Source organism: Lynx canadensis, chromosome A1 (genome assembly GCF_007474595.2).
Source record: "Lynx canadensis isolate LIC74 chromosome A1, mLynCan4.pri.v2, whole genome shotgun sequence".
Taxonomy (NCBI): domain Eukaryota; kingdom Metazoa; phylum Chordata; class Mammalia; order Carnivora; family Felidae; genus Lynx; species Lynx canadensis.
In genome coordinates this window covers 32,332,242-32,358,046 of record NC_044303.2, presented here as the reverse complement: position 1 = coordinate 32,358,046, position 25,805 = coordinate 32,332,242, and the positions used below count along the sequence as shown (strand labels likewise).

The 25,805-nt window shown below is 35.7% G+C and overlaps 1 pseudogene; it reads left to right on the top strand.

Moving 5' to 3' along the window:
- The first annotated feature begins 15,921 nt into the window (after positions 1-15,921).
- The window catches only part of LOC115523534, an 88,928-nt pseudogene continuing 79,044 nt past the window's right edge, over positions 15,922-25,805 (top strand).

Genomic DNA, 25,805 nt, shown 5'->3' with positions numbered 1-25,805 from the left:
ACATTTTAAAAAATGATTTTCTAAAATTCTAATTTAGTTCTCCATCTCTCATGTGTATAACATAATCTGTAAATAATTCTGCATGCACAATAAATACACAATAGAATCTCAACCCTATGATAAAGAATTCGGAAGAGACCTCATTTCAACAGATAAATGTTTCTGGCCTTTGAGTTGCTGCAAAATCCTACCTTACATTTCTTTATCAGGGCTGTATGTCCTCACACCATGTTTTTATGATTATTTTCTTAATACCTTTTCTGTATCCCCATTCCCAGTCCTTGCCCCTTTGATTGTAAGGTCTGTGAAGACAGGGATATGTCTATCTCATTTGTTCACATAATCTCTAATACCAAGCCCAGTGCATGATACAGACATGACATAATTTTCCAAGTGGATTGTGAATAAATTATCTTTACTGTCTCTTTCTTGACATCTCATTTTCATTCTCACAGATTTCTGAAACAAATATTAATAATATATTATCAGTAATTCACTGATATGCAGATAGCTTCCAGGGTATACTATGCTTTGTTATTCTTCTTTTCTTTGAATATGCTTTTTGCTGTTCTATGTCTAACTAAGAAATTACTTCTTACGATGGAATCTTAACATGAATTAATCTTTCTTTCTCTGTAAATTTCTCACCCTGCCTTATCACTCATCTCAGGAAGATTTAAAAGGTCCCACACTATAGTCTCCATAAGCCTATTTGAGAACCTCTATGTTAGCAACTAGCTACAATCCCTCTCTCCCCGTATTTGTCAGTTTCTTGCCCTGACTGAGATTTGCTTGAGGAAGTGTAGCTATGAATCAATTGCTGCTTTAACATTATTTGTTCCATTAAGCAAAACAACAAGGAAGAATCAACTATTTTTAGTGTTTCGTAAGGAGAGTGACTATAAGCTTTAAAAAAATAAGTGATGTGCCCTATAGACCAGAAGCTGGAATGAGCGTTTACTAGAAATATAGATTAAGAGTATAATTTAGATGAACCATGGAACCTAGTTCATATTGTTGTTTAACATAAGGCTCTTATGCAGACTGTCTTTGTTGACCTTACAAGGTTCAGGTGAGTGAGGGGAAGACTATGAGACAGACTATTTGTTCATGATAGTAATTTAAAAGTGTATGCTGTATCACCAATCACTGGAAATTATTCGAATATTTTGTACAGGTACAAGCATCTGTCATTTAAGTCATGAAGGCTAAAATGAACCATATCACTAACCCTATAAAATTGGGCCTTCAATCATTACTGAACTCGTGCTAACTTAAAACTGAAATGCTCTTAAGTTCTAATTACACTATGCACCACATCGTTACCTGACTCCACGAATCTAGCTTGTGATCTTGCTACCTAACATCATAGTCAATTAACTCTTCTTATTGTTAACAATTTGAATTATTCCTCTGAAATTGATGCCTAAAGCCATACTAATCAAGAAGTTCCATTCAATTTAACCAAGTTCAGTGCCATATATTCTTTATTTGGTTCCATAATGGGAGTAGAGAGGTTGACTAGGGAGAAAAGCTCACTTTATCCAGTATCAGTTCAACTCTTTCTTAACGTCCCAATTCAAAGGCTATGTCTTGGACTTCCAGAAGAGAGAAGTTTTAACATGTTTTATAGGCAATTGAATATCACTTAAGGCTACCTTGAAGTTTCAGAGATGATAATATATACAACCCCAAATAATATCTATTAATACATTTAAAACAGCATTTTTATTTTAATGGGACTAAAACCTATAGATTGTTTTAAATTTTTAAAACATTTCCCTGAGAATATTTAAAAACTATAGAAGATGATAAAAAATAATGTTTCTGAAAATAATGTGGAATAGGCAAAGCTAGGATATGAGAAAATAGAAAATTAATGATGCTGCTTCCCAGCAGGGATATTGATATGCACATTACTGTGTTACTGGAATAAGACCAGAAGCAATGAAAGAATCAATGTGAATCTGGTCCCATATTTCAAACATCCTTTTCTTTTACCAAGAGAATAATATATAAGCATACATAAAAAACTACCCTGAACTCTATTTTCTCTCAGATTAATTTTTCTAGATCTTTATCTAGAATATACTGGCTTTAACTAGTTTGATCTCAGAGTACTTGTTTTTCATGTTCTTGATTACTCTTGATAATAGAGAACCTTGCATTAAAACATGAAATTTCTGTTTTGTGGAAAAAGCATAGGTTGTAGGGGCACATGAGAATACTAATTCTCATTAAATCCTAAATCACTTTATCTGAAACACTTACAAGAAAATATTGCCTCAGGTTCAATTAGAAAATTCACCTATCAATGGAAATTTCAGTGATTCTTATAGTGTACCTTATAATAGTATCATTACATGCTGTATAATACATTATTATACATTATGTACCTTATTATAGCATCATTAATACCCATGTTTCCCTTCACATTTCAGGCATTTTTGGGCCTTTTATATATTAAGACAATTCCGCAAAAGAAGGTGAATTCTAAGTAGACAAAGGAATGTTTTCTAAGGGCCATGCCAACATATTACATGGATGTACCCTAATTAATGAATACATCCAACTTTTAATTTACAGGTATTACTTAATTAAATACTTACAGATGTTAAATATTTTGTTTTAAATATAACTGTATATATTTATTTTCATATATGTTAATGTATGAAAATATTCTCATGCTAATTCCATAATATATGCCAACATTTTATAGATTTGGGCACATAATAACATTACCCATATGAAATATTTGGCTAATTCATTTCATTATTCTACTATCAATGTAAGATGATGGTAATTTTTGACATAATTATGCTTAATATTTCTTTTCTAAATATCCTAAAAGTTAAGATCTTTCAATTTTTTGTGTAACCATTTTCATAAATTTTATTTATGCATATACATTTTTAAAGCGATTCCTTAAAATATTTCCTTAAGAAATTTTAATTAGCTTTTTGCTTTAAATAGTCAGTATTTATTTATATATATCAATGTATTTACCTTTATCATGGTCTTCATTTCATTTCGCATGGAAGTATGGCTTCTTGCTGGGATTGGTTTCCTTCTGTTGGAAATACATTTGCAATCATGTCTGCTGAAATCAACTCTGCTGTAGACAAACAAAACTTAACTTTTGTTTGTCAAAAAAATTTTTACTTTCCTTTCATTTTTTAAGTCAGGTTTACTAGCATGTAATTTACATGCAGTAAGCTTCACTCTTTAAACGGTAAAAATTCAATGAGTTTTGGCAAATCTTGACAGTTATGTAACCACCACCAGAATTGGGATTTGGAACATTTTTATCACTCCAAAAATTCTCTCCCTCAGGTGCCTTTGTAGTGAATCTCTTCTCCCCACCCACAACCCATGGCAGTCCTGGATATGATTTTGTCTCTATAAATGTTACCTTACCCAAATGTGACATTTTCATCCTTTACCAGCAATATGTGAAATTTTTACTGATTCTTTTTTTTTTATTAACACATATATGTCAGATATTGCTTGTTGTTTTCATCTTTGGTTTTATATATTTTAGGCATTCTAGAAAATATGAAGTCATATTTCATTATAGTTTAAAGTTTTATGTACCTAACAGCTAAGAATTTTGACCATCTTCGCATGTGTTTATTTGATATCTATTTTTCCTTTTTGGTGTATTGTCTGTTTTTTCCCAATATTGCCCAATTTTAATCAACTATTTTTTTTCTTATTTAATTTTAAAACCTTTTAAATTCTGCTTATCGATCTTTATCAGATGTATGTTTCAGAAAAATGTTCATCTTGTCAGTGATTTATCTTTTAATTTTCTCAACAGTGGTTTTAAAGAGCAGAAATTTTAAATTTTGGCTCAGTATATTAATTTTTTAAACTTTTATTTCATTGATTTATTTTTTATTTATTTTTTATATTTGAGAGAGAGAGAGAGAAACAGAACATGAGCAGGGGACAGGCAGAGAGTAGGAGGGAGCCACAGACTCCCAAGCAAGGTCCAGGCTCCAGCTGTCAGCACAGAGCCTAACACAGGGCTTGAACTCATGAACCACGAGATCATGACCTGAGCTGAAGTAGGATGCTTAACCAATTGAGCCACCCACGTGCCCCAGTCTTGTACTTATTGTACTATGTTTTTTTCTAAAAACAATCTTTGGATAACCCAGTGTCACAAAGATTTTTCTCTTCTTTTTACTTTAGAATTAAAAAGATAATAATATTTAAGTATGTAACTTATTTCATCTTATTTTTTTAACTATAATGTGGTGTAAAAGATGAAATATATTTCAATTATTTTTTCTTGTGAGATGTTCAATTGTTCGTGTAACGTCTGTTGAAAACACTAGACTTTTTCCCAATTGCTTTTCCTTAATACCTTATTCAAAAAAATCAATTGATTCTATATGTGTGAAAGTATTTCTGAACTATTTCTTTTGTTCTATTTTCCATATGTCTGTCTTTATGCTAATATTAAACTTCCTTAATCACTGTCTTAATTTATATATATTAAATCATATATATATTAAATCATAATGTGAAGTTTTCTCACTCAGTTGAGCATCAGACTTTGGCTCAGATCATAATCTCATAGCTGACAGCTCAGAGCCTGGAGCCTGCTTTGGATTCTGTGTCTCCTTCTCTCTCTGCCCCTAACCCACTCGCATTCTGTCTCTGTCTCTCTCAAAAATATATAAACATTAAAAATATTTTTATTGTGTCAACTTTTCCAACTTTCTTTTTCTTTGCACAAAATTAATTTGACTGTGATAGCATTTAAGCTATACATCAATTTGAAAAAATTAACATCTTCAAAATATTGAGTATTAAATACATTGAGTCTTCTGTTCATGAAGATGGTTTATCTCTTAGTTTATTTACATCTTTCATTTCCTTATCAATCTCCTTTAGCTTTCAGAATGTATATATTACACACGCCTTGTTGGATTTATTATAAGAACTGATACAAGGCTGGGTTGTCAAATTAATCTGTTGATTGACTCAAGTTATTGTCACAAATATATAAAGTATTAATTATAAACTCTTGTGCTTAGAAATTTCATTGATTCAATCTCAGAATTTTTGACTGGTTTAGCAATAATAATAACTAATATTTATTTAGTGCTTATTATGCACTGGATCACTTACAAAGTATTTCACACAAATTTTCTCAGTAATGCCAAAAATCCTAAAAAATGAATGCTATAATTTTCTTATTCTATAGACTCATAAATTGAGGTAGATTCTTATGTTGTTTTAAAGTGTATAGGTCAACACAAATAAGAACGTATGTATGCACATAAATAAATGTGCATATATGCACATATATATATGCATATACATATATATAAACAATAAAATTCACTAATTAAAGCAGAAAAAATTGATAAATGGGCTTCATCAAAGTTAAAACTATTGTTTTTCAAAAACTTCCATTTTAAAAAATGGAAAGTAAAGCCACACTGGAATACAGTGTTCACAGTAGAAATATATGACCAAGAATTTGTATCTTGAACATCTAAAAAAAAAAAGTATAAGTCAATAAATAAGAAGAAAAACACAACAAAAGTATTTAGAAAGTTAAAGACACCACACATATGAATGTACACACATAAACATGCATATAACTAATATCCCCAGAAAAATTGTTCAGGTTTTTAGTTATCAGAATAATGCAAATACATATTAAAATCACAATAAGATGGCGCTACACACTCACTAGAAGCCAGAATTTAAAAAGATGGACAACACTAAGTTTTGGAGAGGATGTGCAGAAACCAGAGTGCTAATACATTATTGGTGGAAATTTAAAATTGTCCAACCAATTTGGAAAGCCATTTGACAATTTCTTATAAATGTAAATCTACACTTACCATATGCCACAACAATTGCACACCTAGATATTGACCTAAAAGAAATGAAAATATATGTCAACAAAAATGTATAAGATTGTTCATTGTAGCTTTACTGTTAACAGCACCAAATTAAAAATAATTCAAATGTTCAAAACCAGAATAAACATATGTAGACATAAACATAAAATGGAATACTATACAAGAATTAAATTTTTTTAAACTATAGATATCACATCAATATAATCTCTAAAGTATTATACAATTATAAGTAACTATGTGATTCAATTCATATCACTTTTTAAGATAGGCAACACTGTGTGTTGTGACCATTGTGATAGTCAAATCAGTGATTTTCTGGGATAAGAATGGGGAGTTGGCTCCAGGTAGATTTTAGGGTGGATGGGAGTTTTCAATGTATTAATTGTGGTAGGTATTACACAGCTTTGTCAAAATTCATCAATCTGTACATTTATAATATGTGCATTTTATTGTAGGTGATTTGTATTTCAATGAACTGATCTTTTCAAATTTTCAAAATAAACCAGGAGTGAGATAGGATAAAATTTCATTATGGCAGTCTTTCAGTAAGCTTAGAAATCAATTGGTTTGTTCTAGAAATGACAGTCAGAGGTTTCTAGGAAAATTGTCTTCACAAGATAAATGAGGAAAAAAATAACATATGTATATGATTGCATATAATACTGTAGATTATTAATGTGAAAGCATGCCTAAACCTTGTTATATATGAGAATAAGACATGAACTCTTTAGTAATGTAAAAATATGTAAAATTTACAACAAAAATATGTTCAAATTTAAACAGATTTTAAACATATTTTGGAAATTTATGGTATTTTTTGAAATTACAAAGCCAGTTATTATCACATTATAGACAATGTCTAATTAATAGTCTAGGGTTTCATTAGATTCTACTTATAATAAATTACTTTCCTATTCGTGTAGGTTTTATGTACTTGTATAGCAAAGTTTTACTATTATATATTTTTATTCTTAAATAGTAATTCTTAAAGAATATGCAAGATTAATATATTATTTATTTTTATATATAAGTGAAGAATACTTAATGTTTATTTTTTAACAATTGAGGTAGTCTTCTGATTTTTGAAAGTAGTTTGACTACCCCTCTGATATTTAGTCATAACATTTAGTTTTTAAACTAAAAACCCTCATAAATATCCTTGTTCTTTTTAAACGTTAAAGAATCTTTTTTGAGAGTACTATATTCTTTTGAAGGAAATTATCTGAACTTCAAAAACTCCTCCCTTCACTGTATCCGTTTCTGTTTAAATATGCATTTTTCTTTCAAATTGTAAAGAAAATCATTTCACTTTAAAGTGTCAAGAAAAATGTTTTACACACACATGAATTTTTTTATTTGGAAGATAATAGAATGCTATTAAAATGTTATGAAGACCTACAGAAATACATGAGATTTTCAAGGAATCACTTATACCAAAGCTCTCAGTATTCAATATGTCATATTTTATATGAGAAAATGTGCAGAAGTGAACATTAGTAACAACAATAATAGAACATTTTTTGTGTATTCAGAGCTGGAAAATGTATGCTGATACTCTTGGTACATAATTTCTGTTTTTATGGAAGAATAGTAATTGAAGATTTGTTTCTGTTTTCAATTTATTTTCAACTAAATTAATTTAATTCATTTTCAGAGTTAAAGTTAAAAAATAAATGGAGATTCTTTTTTCCTAAAATGAAGGGTTTATGACAAAACTATTAGGTACTGTTAAAATGTCAAATGTGTTGGAAAATTTTATTGAATATTTGTGGGCAAGAGGGAACGTTTAAATTAAGGAGAATGTGGTAAGACCCCAAACAGCTTATATTCTATCAAGAAATACAGGGGAAAGGGCATGATAAGGTCCAAATAAAATGTCTTCTGGGGAAAAGAAAAAAAAAAACTTCTAAGGAATTTGTGAGCATAAACTATGTTCTTACCCTTCTCCAATAGGTTCACTTACACTTTGTATGTGGTTTTTTTGTTTGTTTGTTTGTTTATGTGGGGTGTGTGTGTGTGTGTGTTTTGTTTGTTTTACAATTAGAAGGAAGAAGCTCATTGTCAGCAGCACTGAAGGTGTGTAGAACTATGGGGGCAGAAAACAAATGATGGATAAGAAAGAATGCAAAAAGTACAAGGGAAAGAAGCATCTCAAACAAGCGGAGATTATAAGAAAGAAGTACAATAGTTTCCAATATATCAATGTTGAAGGCACAAAGTTATGAGATCTCTGAGAAAGGATTATATAACAAAATGTTTCCAAAATATCAAGCTGAAGTGTGGTGTAAAATTAGAAATAACTTAGAATTGGACAGATACTTCTTAAAGCGTTTTATATCAAAATATCTAATTCACTTAACATGCTCCCAGAGAGAATATTCATGCTTAATTGTCAAATGTCTATCCCTAAGAATATAGTAAGTTGTTAGCTTCCAACAATATTCTAATGAGTGAATGAATAAATGATGGAATGAATAAGAATTTACATCTGCACATATAGGCACCTATACTTCTAATCTTCTGTCTTTCCTCCTTGCTATATAAATAATGCCAATATTTCCTTATTCAGACTCTTGCCTACTTTCTCTTCAGCTCTCAACTTAGAAATCATGTTCTTTATGTCAGTTTACCACAATCCATCCAAGACTGGGCTAGGTGATTTCCTGTGATCAATCATATATTCCTCCTCACACTGTGTTTTATTGTCTTCTGTGCCCATCCCAGCCCTTGGTAGCAGGGAAAACCAGGCATTGTTATTCTTCGAATATAGTCTGTAAACCTTACCTGCACATAGTGGGTTCTCCAAAAATATTAGTTGAATGAACACATTCAAATCTTCGTCAATCAAATTGTAGATCTTGTTTCTTTGAGATCAGTTGCAAGTATTAGTTCCCTTTGGTGTTGTCATATTTGCCTGATTCTTCAAGGTGTGGGTAGACTTGTATTGGTGCCTGTGCATTGAAAAGAACAAACACCTCTTCAAGTCTCCAAAGACTGTTTTCTGCAGATAAAGTCCTCTTTCTCTGTCTGTTCCCTGGACTGATAGGATGACCTCCAGAAACACAGTTGTGCAATGTTGGAGCCAGTTCTGTGGCTGTCATTGAGACACAGACAGAAGTGTCCTCTGCCTGGTCTCTATGCCAGCAAGCCTGAGAGGGGACTGGTGCTTAGTATAGGTCTCCTTCAGGATTGCTAGGGGGTGCAGACTATTTTCTCCCACTGGGAATCTGGACCCTCAGGATCGCTGGTACAGTGGCAAACTATGGCTGCCAGGAAGCTGAAGCTATGGATAGGGCTTTTTCAGAATCTCCAAAGGTATAGACAGAGGTTTCTCCTTCCTAGTCCCTATGCCAGCAGGCCCCCTTGAAGACTTTGGCTGAGAGGGAGCCTACGCCCAGTGCAGAGTCCCTTCAGGATCTCTGGCAACACAGATGGGGGTGTCTGCTGCCTGGTTCCTATACTAGCAGGACTGTTCATGGACTGCATCTGAGAAGGTCAGGACCCTTTCAGAATCTGCAGTCTGACTGAGGTTAGCAGACTCACCTCCAGGGGCCCTCGACCATGGCTGAGAGGAACTAGAGGCAGTTCATGGGCCAATTCAGGGTCCACAGCCAAGACCAATATCTGTATGCCTAGTACCAGATACGCATGGGGCCACGACTACTCCAGGTCTTTTGATATATGGTGCTGGTGATAAACACAAAGCCAAACAGGGGCATAACTGTTCTCAGGAGTGCAGAGCTGTGTCTGGGTTTGTAACCAGGATCATGATCAGTGAGCCAGTTGTCTGGGTGAGAACCTGTCTTCTCAAAATGGCTTTCCAGGGTCTTGGGGTGTACAGGGGTTTCATAACCTTCTGTTTTGATCCCAAAGCTCCCACAAAGACACTTTTCTCCATGGATGGATGGCATATTATTGTTGTTAATAAGGGGTTATGTGCAAAGGAAATCTTATTTGGTCAACTTGCTGATGTCACTCCTAATTTAGTTTTTTAAATGTCTTAATATTTAACTTTATCTTACATTTTCCCCAGCGTCCCATTTATTAAGGGCCCGTCAATAATCTTTAATCTCATAATGCCTCTTAATTTAGAACAAATTGTAGATATTTTTCATAGTTTCTACTCCTACATGCCATTGCTCTACATGAGCCTGATACAAATGTCTGTAGAACCTTCAAACATTCTCAGCTCCAATAATTCAGACTTTTTTATATCTTTCAGAAACATTTAACTCTATTATTCAAATGCATTAAATTGTTATGAGCCAGTTTGTGAAGTCTATTAATAAAAAGCTGATGCCAGTATAAATAAACCAACCAATTTAGTTTTTGAAAAAAATCCAACTTGACTTCACAAACTCTCTATAGAGTCAATCTATAGAGATAGTTAAAATACAAGAATTTGTGAATTTCATATGCATAAACATGTATATATGAACCCAGTAACCAAAGGATAATGCAAAATGAAGTAATTTCAGCAAAAATATAAAATTTATATAGTTTGGTTTGATTTATTCTTTATAGGCTTAGGCACATAGTTTGATGTGGGACAATAAATTATCGATATTTTTGTCAACATTGTAGTTACCTAGGAGGCTAATGGTAGGCCATGGAAATAGGTAAAAGTGGATGAATGAAATAGTTGCACATTTTGAAGTTTCACATGGAGAAAACAGAGAGGAAGAGGGAGGAAGAGCTACTGAATATAAGAAAAATACAGCACTAGAAGTTTGGAAAACGGAACACAGAGGAAGGATCAAAACTTTGAGTAACAGGGTTAGCCATAGGTTTCCTGCTGTTCATATGGATCATTAGCTACCTTTTGAAATGATAATTAGGAACAACGATAATTAGGCATAGATCTTCAACATCTTTATGCCTCAAATTTGGTACATTGTACCTTGAAAGAAAGAAAAGTGACATTTTATTTAAAAAAAAAAAAATCTCTCAGAGCATCCGTAACCTGTGCAACATAATTTCTAGGAAGACAAGGATAGAATTATATACCATACCAATTTTTTCCTTCTCAACAGTCCAATAGCCAACTTAATTTTGGTTTTTCATGGTGATTTAAAGAATATGTGAGGAAATTGATGCTAAATTTGAGTCTTTATATATTACCATTTCTATGTATGGTGTGTGTGTGTGTGTGTGTGTGTGTGTGTATTGGTATATAAACTACACAAAGATGAAATTTTTGTTTCTGTCTCATCTACATGAAGGGATACAATTATGCATCGTGTACATGCTGCTACATAGAAAGGAAAGAGCACATTTGAAAAAAATGAACTTAAATGAAGAGCCACAGTTTTTAGACAATTGTGTGCCAAACTCAGGCAACACATGGATTTTCTACTAAATTACTAGGAATGTGATGCTTCAAAAACATTGGCTTTCATCAAGCAGATTTGAATTTGAATCATAGTCTCTTTTTCTGTGTGTTTCCTTGAAAGAATTACATATTTATCCCAGAGTTTCAACTTAGGAACCTGTAGTGCAGGAATTAGTAAACTAGATTTCATATTTTAATATCCTTAACGAATAAGCATATGTAAAGTTACAGAGTGTGATATACAAGACAGCCCAAAATGATAGCCATTATTTTTATTGTTGTTAATGTTATCATTATTGTTAATTGAAATTCACACTAAAAAACAATACTTGAGAAGTAAATTATAAATCATTTTATATTAGAAGGATTATTTAGGATTACTCTTAATAATCAAAACTGACTTTGATAAAATTAAATGTGAATATAAATGAGTAACTTATTTTACTGCAAAATATTGTCTGTTTTTCTTGGAAAGGACTGTTGTTGTAGTTTTTCTGTAATTTAGTGGCTTGCTGTGGTTTTCCTAATCTGATTAATTGTATTTCCAAGTTCCATGTCCTCATTCATAGTAGATGTCGAAGTCCACTGCACATAAAATTTTAAAAATGGTCTTGATATTTCTTTCCTTAAAAATTTTGCCTGGTCATTTTTCATCCAATAGTACTTTTCCTATACTTACACACATCTTGTCATATACAAATGAGGGGTGACCACTGGCACACAGAATCACAGTATCACAGTTATTTCATTACAGCAGACACTAAATCATCCAAAGGAAAGGTTATGTACTCTTTCTTCTCCCTTGCTCAGGTGGTAGTGCCCCATATAGTTTTCATAAGAAGAATAGCTTATATATTATCAACATGAAAAATTATCTTTTTTCTTTCATTACTGCAGCAGATCCTATCCTATTGAAGAAAAACTGCTCACATACACCAAAGAGTTTCTCGTGTCTAGGACATCTGAACTGAAATTAGAAATTAACTGCATTACTCTTCAAACCACTTAAGTACAGTGCTTGATAATGCTGTTATTTTGTTCCTAGTGTTGACACAGTTTTAGAAACAGTTATTTCAAGTTTATATTGACATATTATCATCAATTATGTTTCACCATCTGTGGATCTAATTAAGTTTACTCTTAAATTTGATTTTACCAGACATCATTCACAAGTCAGACATGTTTACTAAACATCCTTTATGCAAAGAGAAGAAATAGAAAATCAGTTAAAATAGCCCCAAAATAATTTTGATGTTAAAAAATTGAATGTCAAGTAACACTACTTAATTTAGACTATTCTAAGGACTCAGTAGTGGCTGGTCATCCTGGGATAGGGTGGTTGGTATAAGGATATCAATAGATAGCAAGAGCATTCTTGAATTTTATTATGTAGAAAGAAGGTTAAGTTCATTTCTTTCTACTTCCCACTTTATTGTTCACTATAAACAACTATAATAAATGTTATATTTTAGATTTTTCAAAACTGGCCCCTCCTTAGAAACAATGGTACTATTATACTTGATTTTATGTTTTTATACATATTAAACCAGTACCCTGGACTAAGTAGGCTCTTCATAGCCACTTTAAAAATGAATAGTGAGGGGCGCCTGGGTGGCGCAGTCGGTTAAGCGTCCGACTTCAGCCAGGTCACGATCTCGCGGTCCGTGAGTTCGAGCCCCGCGTCAGGCTCTGGGCTGATGGCTCGGAGCCTGGAGCCTGTTTCCGGTTCTGTGTCTCCCTCTCTCTCTGCCCCTCCCCCATTCATGCTCTGTCTCTCTCTGTCCCAAAAATGAATAAACGTTGAAAAAAAAATTAAAAAAAAAATGAATAGTGCAATGAATAATGAAAGGATGAAATGATCTGGTCTTTTCTCCATAGCTTATTTAAATAATATACTTTTTAAAGTTTATTTTAATTTATTTTCAGAAAGAGATAGAGAATAAGTGAGGGAGGGGCAGAGAGAGAGGGAGACAGAATCCCAAGCAGGCTTCACACTGTCAGTGCAGAACCCAATGTGGGGCTTGCACCCATGAAGTGTGAGATCATGACCTGAGCCAAAGTCAAAAGTTAGACGTTTAACTGACTCAACCACCCAGGTGCCCGAAAGAATATACTTTTAAAATAAGTTTTTTTCACTTTCAGTGTCAGGTTTTTGAAGAAATGGCAAAGCACACAAGGAAACAGAATAAAATATGAAATAAGGGAAGTAGGTATATGATTAAGTATCACCTTTCAATTACTTTGGATTGTGAAAGGTGTATTTCAGTCACTGTTTACCTATGGTAAAATATATCCCTCTTTTAAGGAGTATATTATGAAATATTTTTGTCCTAGATTAAAAAAAAAACCCAAATAATCCAGAAAGGGAAAAATGTGCCAAGTGATGACAAATAGAGGATTTGTACTTATTTAATTGTAGAACTATTTTCCAAAACCTGAACATAAGGCAAAAAAGGAAACAGCAGTATTCTATTTAGTGACTTTGCACTGAACCATATTTATAGTCATCTTTACCAAGATTAATGTAAATAAAATCTCTGGAATTATTTTTCAAATAAGAGATTTGTTGGAAGACAGTGAACATTCTGCAGAAGGATATTCTATTGCAGTCACTGGGCTGGGTTATAGTAAAAAAAGAATATTTAAACTCAAAATAAAGAAAGGTATTATCTAGCATACTCCCCAAGTATTCCTGTGAAAATTGACAGAAGAATTGCATCTCTAAACCAATGTCAAGAAAATCACTCACGTGTAATTTCATTTTCAGCAGATATACTCTCGGCAGTCAGAAGGAAATATACAATTACAAGTAAGAAGATATCTGTGGACAGATATTTGCAAATAATGTTAGTATTAAAACAAACCAATATATGGAAAATTGGATGTTTAAAAAAACATCACACCACCAAAATGTCATTTAAAGATAACCAAGGTGTATAAACCTACCCAACAGTTAATAAAGTTAATCTGTTCTCAATTACATCCATGCCATCAGGGTATGGATCTCTAATCCTTTATATCACATCATCATTAGTATAATTAAGAAATACTAAAAATGGACTTAGTATTATGAATGTTTTAAAGGCATTAATTTTTATTATCGGCAAACTAGATCTTTTTTATATCAGTGGGTAGAAATCAAGAATTATTTTCATGGAGAACATAGTTCACAGAACTGAAATAAGGCAAATGGTAAGTATATAAAGTGTTGGGTATTTGAATTACACAATAAAAGATTCTTATAAACCCATATTCCCTTTGAGCAAAGGGACTGGCTTCACTAATTGTGTAGTAAGTCAACTCTCATAAAATTGCCAAACAGAAAATCTATATGAAAACGGCAATGGAGTGCCAAAGATGTGAGCATTTAAAATGCCCCTGTCTAGAATCCCAGGCAAATTCATATTTCAACACATGGACAAATAAAGCAGTGTGATCAATATTATATTGAAGCCTCTAAATACAATCCCTAAAACCTATAATCAAATGCTAATAGCTACACTGTAGTCAATGTACTCTGGAGCAGTATTTCTCAGAATGAAGGCCTGATGGTTTATCAAGGTTTGTAAAAAGAGATTGTATAGGTAAGATGCAGGAGAGATTTATCCTGTCTTTCAGAGATGAGAGATTACAGAATCAAGCCCTTAGAATTATAGTGACTCTGTGTGTGTGTGTGTGTGTGTGTGTGTGTGTGTGTGTGTGTGATTTTTCATAGAGGAATGTTGGTCTCCTCTATCTCCTGGGATACATATCAATGTAGTCTTATTATGTCATCTTTCACTGTGTTTTAATTGTATGGTGTTATATCATTATTTTAACATCTTCATTGAAGTTGGAGTTGGAGAGCTTAGTGATGCCCCATGAACACTAAACTGTGAAAATGCAGTAGTGGTGTAGGTGAGAATCATGAAGTCGTGGGGCATTGATGACCTAGGAGAAGCGTCTGAGGATTAGCTTCTTACATGGAAAAAAAAAAGCAAAATAGCATATATGGTAGTTAATTTTAGACTAACCTCTTTGGTTATGTTTATTCAGATACCAGCTTGGTTTGCTTTTTGTCTTGTTACTCAGTTTCCAAATATCAGATTTTTTTCCCAAGCATTTTAATTGTCATGGTTGTAATTTACACCATAGACTTCTGGGATTGAAAGCAAACTACTCATTCACTGTAGCCATTTACAACAGGGTACAACATGTTTCCTTTCCAAACGTTTTGATTTTTTAAAGCCATGCCAGCATGGCATTTAGCAACTCTGCTTCCTGTATGCCTAGCACTGTTTCAGTTTTCTTTGATTTATTATATCTGAATTCCCCACTAACCTGATGAATCAGAAATAATTCTGTGCTAGAAAATCTGCTAAAACGAGATAAATTATCTTTATTTTATCCCCATATCTATACCCATATTACACATGAAAAAAATGGAAACACAGATATTTTCTTAAATACACACTAGTAAGTGGCAGAGCCAGAATTTAAGCCCAGGCTTCCTGACTCTAAAATGTACGTGTCAGTTAATATGCATGTTCATCCAGACATTCATAAAGGACAATTAACCATTTGGAGCAGAGAAGGATGGGTGGACAGCAGAGTTAAAGCTTTTTGCTTCCTCCTCAAATAAAGGACATGTTGGATGTTGGTGTTCTTCCTTCTTCATTCTTAATTGGTTGAAGGTAACTTGTAGAAAAGTCAAAGGTTAAGATGCCAGAGGAGGAGAGTGACCAGAAGAACCATTACACCCAGATAATGGGAAAAGGATTTAGCAAAAAGTAAGTTCGGGGGATCTTAGCAGAAGTGGCAGAAATCGGATCTCTGTCAGTGATGGGTAAATGAGATGGCGAGAAAGAGAAAATATGGAATTCAGACTATTTAGGGAGGTTTGGATGAAAACGGGGACAGTCTGAATAGCAGCTGGAGCAGAAAGTGAGTCATGGCAATGAGAACTTAGGCTCGCTTTTTAAGTTTGAAAAGGACACAGGAAGAGTTTCATAATGAAGCATTGGGTAACTTGATGATCTCAGAATGAAGTAAGGATACTGCATGGTGTTTATAGATCTTAAGTAGGGGTTGAAAAATTATAATCCTAGTATAAATAAATGCTTTCTTATTCATATGGATGCCTAATCAAAGTATCTATCACTTTGAAAGCTTAGACTCTTGTGGAATCATCAGAGATCCTTTGTATGGTATTGTCATTCTCAAATACTTGGTGTTATAGACATCAAACAAATATATTGTTATCACTGTTATTATTACTGTTAAAATAGCACATATTATTAAAAATTGGTCCATTGTGATGAGGGAAACAAAGACAAGAGAAATGTAGCTTAAATTAAATCTCTGTACAGCTTGCAGCTCACTGATAGACACTTGGAACACGCAGAGCGTGATCTTCCCAAGGAACTCAAGGCTGCCTTAGTGCCTAAATGTTTTTGTTTTATTAAAGACTAAAAGTAACCTTATCTTAACAGTAGCTAGCCCCTCAGGATTCTGAAAGCCTTGCTTCCAAATTCCTTACAGACCTGTACTATCCCTAAACCTCACTAACTTAAAAATATATGATCAGTCACTCCTCCACAACCCCAATGCAGCTCTTTCTGCCCACGGGTCCTGTCCCCCGTGCTATAATAAAATCACCTCTTTGCACCAAAAACGTCTCAAGAATTCTTTCTTTGCTGTTTGCTCATGAGCCCCACTTCATAATTTCATCAATTATACCATACAACGTAAATGTATGTAAATAATTTGGTTATTTTGAATGAGGCCTGAATGGCCCTACTTGTTTTGTTGAATGAAGATTATGAATTAAAATGAAATTTCTTTGAGTGTCTGGGGGGCTAAAGAGTCGGTTAAGTGTCTGGCTCTTTTTTTTTTTTAAGTTTATTTATTTATTTTGAGGGAGAGATAGAGTGTGAACAGGGGAAGGTCAGAGAGAGAGGGAGAGAGAGACAATCCCAAGCAGGCTCTGCACTGCCAGCTCAGAACCCAGAGTGGGGCTCAAACTCACAAACCGTGAAATCCTGACCTGAGCTGAAATCAAGAGTCAGATGCTTAACCAGTTGAGCCACCCAGGCACCCCAGGCATCTGACTCTTGATTTTGACTGAGATCATGATCTCACAGTTGTGGGATGGAGCCCCATGTTGGGCTTCCTGCTGTGCCTGGATCCTGCTCGGGATTTTCTCTCTTCCTCTCTCTGCCTCTCCCCTGCTCACATGTATGCTAAGTCTCTCTCTCTCTCTCTCTCTCTCTCTCTCTCTCAAAATAAATAAAATTAAAGAAAAGAAATTTCCAAGATTCAAACAGCACTAGGGTAATATACAACAACAAACTGAATAGTGATATTGCTAAATAAAAGCTGTACGTTCTTGAGCCACTGTCAAAATGAGGACAGTGACAGCAGCAAATATTTTATTATGCATAGGTATGCAGACTATGAAATTCTTTTCTTGTTTTTTTTTTTCCTCTAGTATTTTGGGTAAAGAGTGTTGGTGGGGCTTAACGTTCTGATTTTTAGTTCATGGCTAATCGCACCTTGAGTGGTTGCCTTTAGACCTGGGGAGAGAGATGAACATCCCGAGCTTTGAGAAGACTACAGTGATTGATAGGACAATGTGTCTCTCCTTATTTTGGGACTGTAAGGGCAAATATAAACTACAAATAAAAGGCTTAATTCTCATTGTTGAAAATGATGTTTTTAGAACATGTACCTTAGAAAACTTATAATTGTAAATTCATTCTCTTGTTTCTTTGAAATGAATATAAATCTTGTTAAAATTTTAGTAAGGCTCTTGCTAGCTTTCAGCCCTAAGGATTTCTTTCTCAAGGAATTGAGAACCATCTCCTTGAAATATAAACATCAGAGAAGATAATGTCCGTATCTCCAGTTTCTCTGGGGGAGTAGGAGTCTAACATTGGTGGACCAAATTGCAAATTGCAAATTTCCAGATTGCATAATTACCTTCTGTCATAAAGATATGAGAAGTTTACTTTCCTTTAGATAAAATCAATTAGCTAACACAGATGTCCACCCCAATTTTCAAGTGATTTTGGATTAACTACGTGACGAATGATGCTGTTGAGTCCTTTTATTTGAAGACCAGTTCTCAAGTGTTTATCCTGAGAACATGCAAGTAACATGTTGTAAATGTTTGGCTATATACAATGATAAGATTTCTTCCTGCCTTTGCAATCGCTTCGTGGATTGCCTATGATGTGCATCATCACCTGGTTCAATGCATATTCAATATATAATAAAACTTTGTTTTTCTTCTACCTTTGTCAGGAGGTTTTCTGGGTTCAGATATTTTGTTTTTAATTATATTTTCCCAATAGGAGATAAGGTGAGATGATATCATTTTGTGTAAAAGATAATTACTTCATGTTAGGTGAAAGTGCAAACTTTTGCTTTGTGACACATTGGAAGAAAGGTTAAAACATTTACTGATTAACAAAATGGGTGGAACCTGAAGTGAAGACATTTGCCTTTCTGTTCTTATGTAGCTTCCCCATACCACAGATTTACCAACCACATTTTGTGGGATCCCCTGCCAACTCTTTTCCTATGAGTTTGGCCAATAAAAAGTATTGCCAGGAGATTGGAGAATAGGAGAGAGGAGAAGCCTAGGGTATTTCTTTCCCTGTTTCTGCAGCTGGCAGGTTCTGTTAAGGATGGCTGCCTCTTCACTGACTCAGCTCCATTGACCTACCCCAGTGCTGGGTCCTGGCACAAAATCCCCTCCCTCGGTTCCTTCAGTTTTTAGGATATGTAGTAGGTTCCAGCTCTTTCTAACTTTGGAATTCCTCAAAAGTTCTTATTTGAATTGGTACTTATTCCATTTTTAAACCTGGTTTTCTGAATTAATGTTCTATTGCACTACCTGGTTTGGACTCCCATTAGTTTTTTACATTTAAAATTCTTATGAGGATTTTAAGTACACTAGTGTTTATGGTTTTCCACTTTAGGGGAGATATAAAAATATTCTTCTCATGTTATGAATAAAGTGCCCACTACTGAGATGCCTGGGTGGCTCAGTTGGTTAAGTGGTCAACTCTTGATTTAGGCTCAAGTCATGATCTCACAGTCATGAGATCAAGCCCTGTGTCCAGCTCCCCTCTGAGTGTGGAGCCTGCTCGGGATTCTTTCTCTCCCTCTGCCTGTGCCCTGCTTGTGCATGAGCCTGCACCTGTTTGCTCTCTCTCTCTCAAAAAGTGAAAATTTAAAAAAAAATTAAAAAGAGAATAAATCATCCACTATCATATATTCTAAGACTAATTAGTCTCAAATATATACATTCATATGTTAAAAGGGAATCATAATATAATGGAAGTGGCATGCCTCTTGCTTTTTAGCAAGCACAATACCTGAACATTTGCAACCATTTTAAAACTCATATGACACATTTTTAATATAATATTCGCTTATAAAAACTAGGTTGTAATCAGTCTCTTGTTTGGGGCCACCATTTTATTTCGGTCATTTATATAGTTCACAAATAAACATCCTCTGACTATAATACTGTCACTCAAATAATTTCTGGACTAATTTTATCCCTCTGAACATAATGCAGTCACTTAAATCATTTTGGGAATAATTTTTAGATGTATTGTGCAAACAGCGTTTACAACATGAATTTCTCTTAATATGTAGTAGGGCTTCAATAGGAAAAACTCTCAGAGGGTATTGAAAATAATTGATAATAATTGCAAATATACTATGGATTTAAATTATTGCATGTGGTTTAGCACAGGAGGCTTCATCTTTTTTTTTTTTTTTTATGAAATTTATTGACAAATTGGTTTCCATACAACACCCAGTGCTCATCCAAAAAGGTGCCCTCCTCAATACCCATCACCCACCCTCCCCTCCCTCCCACCCCCCATCAACCCTCAGTTTGTTCTCAGTTTTTAACAGTCTCTTATGCTTTGGCTCTCTCCCACTCTAACCTCTTTTTTTTTTTTTTTCCTTCCCCTCCCCCATGGGTTCCTGTTAAGTTTCTCAGGATCCACATAAGAGTGAAACCATATGGTATCTGTCTTTCTCTGTATGGCTTATTTCACTTAGCATTACACTCTCCAGTTCCATCCACGTTGCTACAAAGGGCCATATTTCATTTTTTCTCATTGCCACATAGTACTCCATGGTGTATATATACCACAATTTCTTTATCCATTCATCAGTTGATGGACATTTAGGCTCTTTCCATAATTTGGCTATTGTTGAGAGTGCTGCTATGAACATTGGGGTACAAGTGCCCCTATGCATCAGTACTCCTGTATCCCTTGGATAAATTCCTAGCAGTGCTATTGCTGGGTCATAGGGTAGGTCTATTTTTAATTTTCTGAGGAACCTCCACACTGCTCTCCAGAGCGGCTGCACCAATTTGCATTCCCACCAACAGTGCAAGAGGGTTCCCGTTTCTCCACATCCTCTCCAGCATCTATAGTCTCCTGATTTGTTCATTTTGGCCACTCTGACTGGCGTGAGGTGATACCTGAGTGTGGTTTTGATTTGTATTTCCCTGATAAGGAGCGACGCTGAACATCTTTTCATGTGCCTGTTGGCCATCTGGATGTCTTCTTTAGAGAAGTGTCTATTCATGTTTTCTGCCCATTTCTTCACTGGGTTATTTGTTTTTCGGGTGTGGAGTTTGGTGAGCTCTTTATAGATTTTAGATACTAGCCCTTTGTCCGATATGTCATTTGCAAATATCTTTTCCCATTCCGTTGGTTGCCTTTTAGTTTTGTTGGTTGTTTCCTTTGCTGTGCAGAAGCTTTTTATCTTCATAAGGTCCCAGTAATTCACTTTTGCTTTTAATTCCCTTGCCTTTGGGGATGTGTCGAGTAAGAGATTGCTACGGCTGAGGTCAGAGAGATCTTTTCCTGCTTTCTCCTCAAAGGTTTTGATGGTTTCCTGTCTCACATTTAGGTCCTTTATCCATTTTGAGTTTATTTTTGTAAATGGTGTGAGAAAGTGGTCTAGTTTCAACCTTCTGCATGTTGCTGTCCAGTTCTCCCAGCACCATTTGTTAAAGAGGCTGTCTTTTTTCCATTGGATGTTCTTTCCTGCTTTGTCAAAGATGAGTTGGCCATACGTTTGTGGGTCTAGTTCTGGGGTTTCTATTCTATTCCATTGGTCTGTGTGTCTGTTTTTGTGCCAATACCATGCTGTCTTGATGATGACAGCTTTGTAGTAGAGGCTAAAGTCTGGGATTGTGATGCCTCCTGCTTTGGTCTTCTTCTTCAAAATTCCTTTGGCTATTCGGGGCCTTTTGTGGTTCCATATGAATTTTAGGATTGCTTGTTCTAATTTCGAGAAGAATGCTGGTGCAATTTTGATTGGGATTGCATTGAATGTGTAGATAGCTTTGGGTAGTATTGACATTTTGACAATATTTATTTTTCCAATCCATGAGCAGGGAATGTCTTTCCATTTCTTTAAGTCTTCTTCAATTACCTTCATAAGCTTTCTATAGTTTTCAGCATACAGATCCTTTACATCTTTGGTTAGATTTATTCCTAGGTATTTTATGCTTCTTGGTGCAATTGTGAATGGGATCATTTTCTTTATTTGTCTTTCTGTTGCTTCATTGTTAGTGTATAAGAATGCAACTGATTTCTGGACATTGATTTTGTATCCTGCAACTTTGCTGAATTCATGTATCAGTTCTAGCAGACTTTTGGTGGAGTCTATCGGATTTTCCATGTATATAATATCATGTCATCTGCAAAAAGCGAAAGCTTGACTTCATCTTTGCCAATTTTGATGCCTTTGATTTCCTTTTGTTGTCTGATTGCTGATGCTAGAACTCCCAGCACTATGTTAAACAACAGCGGTGAGAGTGGGCATCCCTGTCGTGTTCCTGATCTCAGGGAGAAAGCTCTCAGTTTTTCCCCGTTGAGGATGATGTTAGCTGTGGGCTTTTCATAAATGGCTTTTATGATCTTTAAGTATGTTCCTTCTATCCCGACTTTCTCAAGGGTTTTTATTAAGAAAGGGTGCTGGATTTTGTCAAAGGCCTTTTCTGCATCGATTGACAGGATCATATGGTTCTTCTCTTTTTTTTTGTTAATGTGATGTATCACGTTGATTGATTTGCGAATGTTGAACCAGCCCTGCATCCCAGGAATGAATCCCACTTGATCATGGTGAATAATTCTTTTTATATGCTGTTGAATTCGATTTGCTAGTATCTTATTGAGAATTTTTGCATCCATATTCATCAGGGATATTGGCCTGTAGTTCTCTTTTTTTACTGGGTCTCTGTCTGGTTTAGGAATCAAAGTAATACTGGCTTCATAGAATGAGTCTGGAAGTTTTCCTTCCCTTTCTATTTCTTGGAATAGCTTGAGAAGGATAGGTATTATCTCTGCTTTAAATGTCTGGTAGAACTCCCCTGGGAAGCCATCTGGTCCTGGACTCTTATTTGTTGGGAGATTTTTGATAACCGATTCAATTTCTTCGCTGGTTATGGGTCTGTTCAAGCTTTCTCTTTCCTCCTGATTGAGTTTTGGAAGAGTGTGGGTGTTCAGGAATGTGTCCATTTCTTCCAGGTTGTCCAATTTGTTGGCATATAATTTTTCATAGTATTCCCTGATAATTGTTTGTATCTCTGAGGGATTGGTTGTAATCATTCCATTTTCATTCATGATTGTATCTATTTGGGTCATCTCCCTTTTCTTTTTGAGAAGCCTGGCTAGAGGTTTGTCAATTTTGTTTATTTTTTCAAAAAACCAACTCTTGGTTTCGTTGATCTGCTCTACAGTTTTTTTAGATTCTATATTGTTTATTTCTGCTCTGATCTTTATTATTTCTCTTCTTCTGCTGGGTTTAGGCTGCCTTTGCTGTTCTGCTTCTATTTCCTTTAGGTGTGCTGTTAGATTTTGTATTTGGGATTTTTCTTGTTTCTTGAGATAGGCCTGGATTGCAATGTATTTTCCTCTCAGGACTGCCTTCGCTGCGTCCCAAAGCGTTTGGATTGTTGTATTTTCATTTTCGTTTGTTTCCATATATTTTTTGATTTCTTCTCTAATTGCCTGGTTGACCCACTCATTCGTTAGTAGGGTGTTCTTTAACCTCCACGCTTTTGGAGGTTTTCCAGACTTTTTCCTGTGGTTGATTTCAAGCTTCATAGCATTGTGGTCTGAAAGTATGCATGGTATAATTTCAATTCTTGTAAACTTATGAAGGGCTGTTTTGTGACCCAGTATATGATCTATCTTGGAGAATGTTCCATGTGCACTCGAGAAGAAAGTATATTCTGTTGCTTTGGGATGCAGAGTTCTAAATATATCTGTCAAGTCCATCTGATCCAATGTCTCATTCAGGGCCCTTGTTTCTTTATTGACTGTGTGTCTAGATGATCTATCCATTTCTGTAAGTGGGGTGTTAAAGTCCCCTGCAATTACCACATTCTTATCAATAAGGTTGCTTCTGTTTATGAGTAATTGTTTTATATACTTGGGGGCTCCGGTATTCGGCGCATAGACATTTATAATTGTTAGCTCTTCCTAATGGGTAGACCCTGTAACTATTATATAATGTCCTTCTTCATCTCTTGTTACAGCCTTTAATTTAAAGTCTAGTTTGTCTGATATAAGTATGGCTACTCCAGCTTTCTTTTGGCTTCCAGTAGCATGATAAATAGTTCTCCATCCCCTCACTCTGAATCTAAAGGTGTCCTCAGGTCTAAAATGAGTCTCTTGTAGACAGCAAATAGATGGGTCTTGTTTTTTTATCCATTCTGATACCCTATGTCTTTTGGTTGGCGCATTTAATCCGTTTACATCCAGTGTTATTATAGAAAGATACGGGTTTAGAGTCATTGTGATGTCTGTATGTTTTATGCTTGTAGTGATGTCTCTGGTACTTTGTCTCACAGGGTCCCCCTTAGGATCTCTTGTAGGGCTGGTTTAGTGGTGACAAATTCCTTCAGTTTTTGTTTGTTTGGGAAGACCTTTATCTCTCCTTCTATTCTAAATGACAGACTTGCTGGATAAAGGATTCTCGGCTGCATATTTTTGCTGTCTAGCACCCTGAAAATCTCGTGCCAATTCTTTCTGGCCTGCCAAGTTTCAAAAGAGAGATCAGTCACGAGTCTTATAGGTCTCCCTTTATATGTGAGGGCACGTTTACCCCTTGCTGCTTTCAGAATTTTCTCTTTATCCTTGTATTTTGCCAGTTTCACTATGATATGTCGTGCAGAAGATCGATTCAAGTTACGTCTGAAGGGAGTTCTCTGTGCCTCTTGGATTTCAATGCCTTTTTCCTTCCCCAGTTCAGGGAAGTTCTCAGCTATTATTTCTTCAAGTACCCCTTCAGCACCTTTCCCTCTCTCTTCCTCCTCTGGAATACCAATTATGCGTATATTATTTCTTTTTAGTGTATCACTTAGTTCTCTAATTTTCCCCTCATACTCCTGGATTTTTTTATCTCTCTTTTTCTCAGCTTCCTCTTTTTCCATAACTTTATCTTCTAGTTCACCTATTCTCTCCTCTGCCTCTTCCATCCGAGCTGTGGTGGTTTGCATTTTGTTTTGCATTTCCTTTAAAGCGTTTTTCAGCTCTTCGTGACTGTTCCTTAGTCCCTTGATCTCTGTAGCAAGAGATTCTCTGCTGTCCTGTATACTGTTTTCCAGCCCAGCGATTAATTTTATGACTATTATTCTAAATTCACTTTCTGTTATATTATTTAAATCCTTTTTGATCAGCTCATTAGCTGTTGTTATTTCCTGGAGATTCTTCTGAGGGGAATTCTTCCGCTTGGTCATTTTGGATAGTCCCTGGTGTGGTGAGGACCTGCAGGGCACTTCCCCTGTGCTGTGGTGTATAACTGGAGTTGGTGGGCGGGGCCGCAGTCAGTCCTGATGTCTGCCCCCAGCCCACCGCTGGGGCCACAGTCAGACTGGTGTGTGCCTTCTCTTCCCCTCTCCTAGGGGCGGGATTCACTGTGGGGTGGCGTGGCCCGTCTGGGCTACTTGCACACTGCCAGGCTTGTGATGCTGGGGATCTGGCGTATTAGCTGGGGTGGGAAGGCAAGGTGCACGGCGGGAGGGGGGGCAGGCTTAGCTCGCTTCTCCTTAGGTGATCCACTTCAGGAGGGGCCCTGTGGCAGCCGGAGGGAGTCAGATCCGCTGCCGGAGGTTTGGCTCCGCAGAAGCACAGAGTTGGGTGTTTGCGCGGAGCGAGCAATTTCCCTGGCCGGAACCGGTTCCCTTTGGGATTTTGGTTGGGGGATGGGCGGGGGAGATGGCGCTGGCGAGCGCCTTTGTTCCCTGCCAAACTGAGCTCTGTCGTCCGGGGGCTCCGCAGCTCACCCTCCCTTTGTCCTCCGGCCTTCCCGCTTTCTGAGCAGAGCTGTTAACTTATGACCTCCCAGACGCTAAGTTGCGCTTGCTGTTGGAACACAGTCCGTCAGGCCCCTCCGCTTTTGCAAGCCGGACTAGAGGGCTCTGCTTGGCTGGCGAGCCGCCCCTCCGCCCCGGCTCCCTCCCGCCAGTCCTTGGAGCGCGCACCGCCTCGCCGCCCTTCCTACCCTCTTCCGTGGGCCTCTCGTCTGCACTTGGGTCCAGTGACTCCGTTCTGCTA